Here is a 6018-nt window from a genome sequence, read left to right as displayed (position 1 = left end):
AACCCTGATTGCTTTTCGGGCTGAGGAGGGGGGACTTAATTAGGGGAGGGAGAGGGAAATGGGAGGCGGTGGCTGGGAAGAGACAGAAATCTTTAATAAATAAATAAATTAAAAAAAAAAAAGAAAAACAAAAGCCACCCAGACAGAGTCTGAGAAATGGTAAGTCCAGGTGCTGATTAGAGGTGCTTGTTATTCCCCAGAAGGCCCCTGAGCATAGCTCGCCTGGGGAACTACATTTCCCAGGAGCCCCTAGCGTTCCTCGCAAAGGCTGTGCAGGCACAGAACATGGCATTTGACGCACGTGCGTGGGGGACCCTTTAAAAGCTGGAACACCGTCCGTTTGTCCTCTTTTTCCTTCTCTCCCTTTACCGGTACGCACACTGCAATAAACCTCGCGCCACGTGGGTTTTGTTGTGTCTTGCGTCCTCTTTTTCATCGAGGAGGGAGGAGGACGAGGAGGATGAGGAGGAGGAGGAGGAGGACGAGGAGGAGGAGGACGAGGAGGAGGAGGACGAGGAGGAGGAGGAGGAGGAGGAGGAGATGATGATGATGATGATGATGATGATGATGATGATGATGATGATGATGATGATGATTTGGTGCCTACTCGGGAGACCCGCCCGCCCCGGATCTCCACTCGGGGGCTGGAACTTCGGCTTCTGGCACTGCCCAGAGCTCCGTCCTCGCTCAGGGGCATGGTCAGGACCGAGGACCGCTCCACAACGAGACCCACGTGTTCTATCTGCCTGAACGCAACCCGGCGACCACCACCAGCTCAATCATGAGTTTTCCCTTTCGGCTAGCTGAACTGCCCCTTTTAGCCCAGAGATTGTCTGATTGAGCTCCCAGCAATCTCCGCTGCTTAGCCAGCCCCTCACCCACCTGCCCCTGAGGACTCGGAGTCCTCAGCTCTCTTTCCTTCTCTCCTTTTTTGTTTTTTCCTATCTTCTCTCCGTACAGCTCGCTACGGTGCAAGCTGGCTGCAACAGGCAGCCTGGCCTTGGCTGGTTCCCTCCTGCCCGTGAATTTATCTCCTGTCGGAGGCTCGAGTCAATTCAGCCAGGCTATAGCACTCCTCCTGTAAGCTCGGATGCCTGCTTACAGGGCCTGAGTGTTCGTTCATCTGCATTTCGCCTTATGGCTTGAGGTGCCACGTTTTTTTTGTGGGTGTCTCCACGGTTTTAGCCATGGGTGCCAAGTCATGGAAAGCTATTCCCCCATCCTCCCCCCTAGGCCGACTATTGGATGCTCTTCGGCCTCACACCTTAATTCCCTCTGTTAAGTTATCTACACTCATCCCTCTCTGCTCAAAGAAGTGGCCGAAATATTCCTTAGAGGGTAATTTCAAGTGGCCGCCTAACGGCTCCTTTGACCCCGACATTTTACAGGAGTTAGCTAACTACTGTCACTGTTCAGGCAAATGGAAGGAACTCTTCTATGTCACAGCTTTCTTTTATGTGGCTCTTAAGACTGACCCCTCTGTTCTTGCCCACTATTCACCTGCTCACATGTTTTTAGCTATACCATCTGCTACTCTGGAACCCTCCACTCCTGCTATGGACCCAGCTGACGAGCTCCACCTTCCTGGTCTCGGAGAGCCATCTCCTCCAGTTCTGCCCGGTCAAGCGACACCTCACCTAAGCCTTCTTCTTCCAAAGTTTCTTCCAGGCATACAAAGCCCTCACCTGAGCTTTCTCACTATGACACCTCATGTAAATCTTCCAGTTCTAGGTCTCCAGAAGTCCCACATAAATCTTCCAGGTCCAGGCATAAGAGAACCTCACCTAACCTTTCTCCTTCTAGGTCCCCGGAGACCCCACCCAAATCCTATTCCAGATCTAAAAGAGTCTCACTTAAAACACCCTTCTTCTGCCAGCAGGTCTCCATCCGGCTCCTCAGGCTCCGCTTCCTCCCACCCACCCCCTCCTCATCGTAGGTCATACAGGTCATCAGAAGCCTCTTCAGATTCATCCTCCCCATCTCCCTCCTGCCCTACTCCACTTCCTCGGTCTTCCAAAGCCCCGCTGAGTTCCCCTTCCTCTCGCGCTGGCTGTGTGGTGCTAGCACCTTCCTTCACTCCTCCGCTCATGCGTTCACGTGCCGTCAGGGAGCCTAATCCTAACCAAGCCAAGCCTGCTGCCATCCTGCCACTGCGGGAGGTGGCTGGTGCAGATGGATTGGTTAGGGTTCATGCTCCGTTTTCCCTGTCAGAACTTTCCCATATAGCCAAATTACTTAGGTCCTATACGTCTAATCCTACCACTTTTATAAAAGAATTTCAATATATTACCCAATCCTACAACCTCACTTTCCATGACATTTTTATGATCCTGTCTAATAACTTTCTTCCCAAGGAGCGCAGGCGGGTCTGGGAGCAGGCCAGACAACATGCGGACCAAGTTCACCAAACTCTAGCCTCCCACCCTCCGGGGGCAGAGGCGGTTCCAGACCAAGAACCACACTGGGACTATAACAGTCCGGGTGAGGTTTTGGCCAGGGACTGATTTTTAACTTGTCTCCTGACAGGCCTCCGTAAGGCTGCCCTTAAGCCAATAAATTGTTCTAAACTTTCAGAGATTATCCAGGATACGAAGGAAAATCCTTCTGCATTTTTGGAACACCTTACGAAAGCCCTGTTGCAGTTTACAAACTTGGACCCAGAATCCCCGGAGGGCAGACAGTTACTAATGACTCACTTTTTAAAATCAATGTTATTCAGACATCAAGGCCAAGCTCAGGCGTTTGGAGAAGGGCCTTTTAACCCCACAGGCGGAAGTCCTGAAGACAGCTTTCAAAGTGTATCATGCACGACATGACAAAGCTTGCAATCACTGCCACGTGATAGCCTGATAGCCGTGGCTGCTCAACTGACCGAGGTGACAGGCTACCCATTCCATCCTGTTCATGCTGCTCCCCCACCTCCCAGGGTGCGTGAACCACCGGGTCTGTGCTTTAAGTGTGGTAAGACAGGTCACTGGGCCCGAGGATGCCCTAATCCCCATCGAAGTCCTAGGGGACCTTGTCCAAGGTGTCACAGGGAAGGTCACTGGTCTGTAGATTGTCCACTTGTGCTTGGTGGCATGGACGCATTAGACCCTAAAAATTTCCAAGTTGACCTATTCTGCTTGGCCCTGGATGACTGAAGGTGCCTGGGCTCCTCCCTTAACGACCCAACTGCCACTGTCATCTGCAATCAGGAGCCATGGGTACTTCTCACTGTGTCAGGATAGCTCATCTCGTTCCTCTTGGATACCAGAGCAACGTATTCGGTTCTGAGGGAATTCTGGAGGCCAACCTTTCCTTCAAGTTCTCCTATTGTCGGGGTAGGGGGACAGCCTTATTTACCTCAACAAACTCCACCACTCAATTGTGTGTTTAGAGGTATTTTTCTCACTCATTCATTCTTGGTTATGCCAACTTGTCCAGTACCCCTCATGGGGAGGGACCTTTTAACTAAGGTTGGAGCCTCCATTTCTTTCACTCCCCCCATTCGCTTTATTCCAGATTCGTCAGTGACGCAGTTTCTTCTTCTCCTGGCTCCCCAACCTTCTGACACTAACGCGTCTTTTCCTCTTCCAGCCTCCCAAGTGGATCCTCTGGTGTGGGACACCCAAAATTCCGCTGTAGTTAAACACCATTCCCCCATTGTTATTCTATTAAAGACCCCACCAAGTATATTACTCAAGCTCAGTACCCCCTCTCTTCCCAGAGCCTCAGAGGACTTAAACCTCTTATCTCTGACCTTTTGAGGAAAAGGCTGCTCCGCACCACCTCCTCCCCCTTTTATACCCCTATACTGGCTGTTAAAAAATCTAACAGAACTTATCGTTTAGTTCAGGACCTCCAGCTCATTAACTCTGCTGTTGTTCCTCTTCACCCAGTCGTCCCTAATCCCCTTACCCTTCTGTCTAACATTCCTTCAGGAACCTCTCACTTCTCAGTTCTAGACCTCAAGGATGCTTTTTTCTCCATTCCCCTCTGTCCTCAATCTCAAAACATCTTTGCCTTCACCTGGACTGATACTGACACTAATTTTTCCACGCAGCTCACCTGGACTGTCCTTCCCCAGGGATTCCGGGACAGCCCACACCTCTATGGCCAGGCTTTGGCCTCTGATCTGCTTTCACTGTCTCTCCATAAATCAAAACTAATTCAATATGTAGACAACATTCTCCTATGCAGTCCGTCTTTGGAGATCAGCAAGACAGACTGCAGCCCTATCAAATTTCCTATCCAAAAGGGGCTATAGAGTCTCACAATCTAAGGCTCAATTGTCCACCACTCAGGTAACATATTTGGGATTAGCCATAACCCCAACCCAAAAGGCTATCACTCTGGACAGAAAAAAACTAATTCAATCTCTTGCAGTTCCTTCCACCAAAGAAGAGGTCTTATCGTTCCTGGGAGTGGCCGGTTTCCTGCGTTCCTGGATCCCCTCCTTTTCTCTCCTTGCCCGTCCCCTATACGAAGCAGCTCTTGGCTCCGTGCATGAGCCCCTTCTTCATCCTATTACCAAACCCTTCCAGAGATTCCAACGGGCCCTTATCCAGGCTCCAGCTCTTCATCTTCCAGATTTAACTCGTCCTTTTTCTCTTTATGTAGCAGAAAAGGAGGGATATGCCCTTGGGGTCTTAGGACATCAATTGGGACCTTCTCTTGCGCCTGTAGCATACCTGTCAAAGAAAATGGACTTCACCACTCGGGGCTGGGCACCCTGCATACGTGCTTTGGTGACTGCTGAGCTTCTTATTCGTGAGTCAAAGAAACTAACCTTTGGGGCACCCACCACAGTCTTCTCTCACCATAATCTGTCCAACCTCTTAACTTACAAAGGCTTACAAATCCTACCCCATTCCCGAGTCCTTTCCCTTCAGGTGGTGCTGGTAGAAGATGCCAGTCTCACCTTTCAATGCTGCCCACCCCTTAATATCTCAAATCTTCTACCTCAACCTAATGTTAATGATTCCCCATCTCACTCCTGCATAGAGACCTTAGATGATCTACTGCCCCACCCCTTACACATATAGGAGGGCAAACTGTCCCAGGCCACTTATACCTGGTACACAGATGGCAGCTCCTTTTTATGTGATAGGACCCGTTCGTCCTCTTTTCCCTTCTCTCCCTTTACCGGTACACACGCTGCAATAAACCTCACACCACGTGGGTTTTGTTGTGTCTTGCGTCCTCCTTTTCGTCACGAAGAAGAAGAAGAAGAAGAAGAAGAAGAAGAAGAAGAAGAATGCTCAATAAGAATGGCCCTAATCACTTGCATATTTCAATGCTTGGTCCCCAGTTATTGCAATTGTTGGAAAAGGATTTGGAGATCCAGTCTTATTTAGCTGGAGGTGAGCTTTGACGTTTACAATGACATTAAAGTCTCTCTTTCTTTCTATTTCTCTCTCTATCTCTATTTCTGTGTGTCTGTGTATGCATGTGTGCATATGCGTCTGTGCCTCATAAATATAATCTCAAGATGTAAGTTCTCGACTACTATTACAGTGCCATGCCTGCCTGCCATGCTCCCCACAAGGATGGACATGGATTTTTATTCCTCTGCAACTGTGACTCTGTCCAAAATTTAATGCTTTAAAACACGTTTCCTGGATCATGCTGTTTACTCACAGTAATAGAAAAGTAACAAAGACGGATCCTAAATTGCAGGTATGTTTGTGATCAGACGATTGATGAATTTATCAATACAATCATGAACAAAAGCCTGAGTCACTCAAGATATGCCTTAGCTTTAGCGTTCTCCAGTTGCTGACCCAGCACAAGGTTCCATATATCATACCTGGATATCAGTTGACTCTTCCTTCAGGTACAGTGTCTTAAAGATGGAGAAACAGAAATCCTACAGATCACCGAGCATACACTCACTTTCAGATCCATACCAGGTTCTACAGATCATACAAGTTTCATCAGGTTGTGCAATGCACATCTGTTTCCCAGGAACACATTCCTGATATTTTTGTACGAATGGCACAGAACACATTGGAAAACTGAAAAGATTATGACTCA

The sequence above is a fragment of the Microtus oregoni genome, unplaced genomic scaffold (assembly GCF_018167655.1).
Source record: "Microtus oregoni isolate MIOR12 unplaced genomic scaffold, Mior012 000008F_ref0000371, whole genome shotgun sequence".
Classification (NCBI taxonomy): domain Eukaryota; kingdom Metazoa; phylum Chordata; class Mammalia; order Rodentia; family Cricetidae; genus Microtus; species Microtus oregoni.
This window is presented reverse-complemented; position numbering follows the sequence as displayed.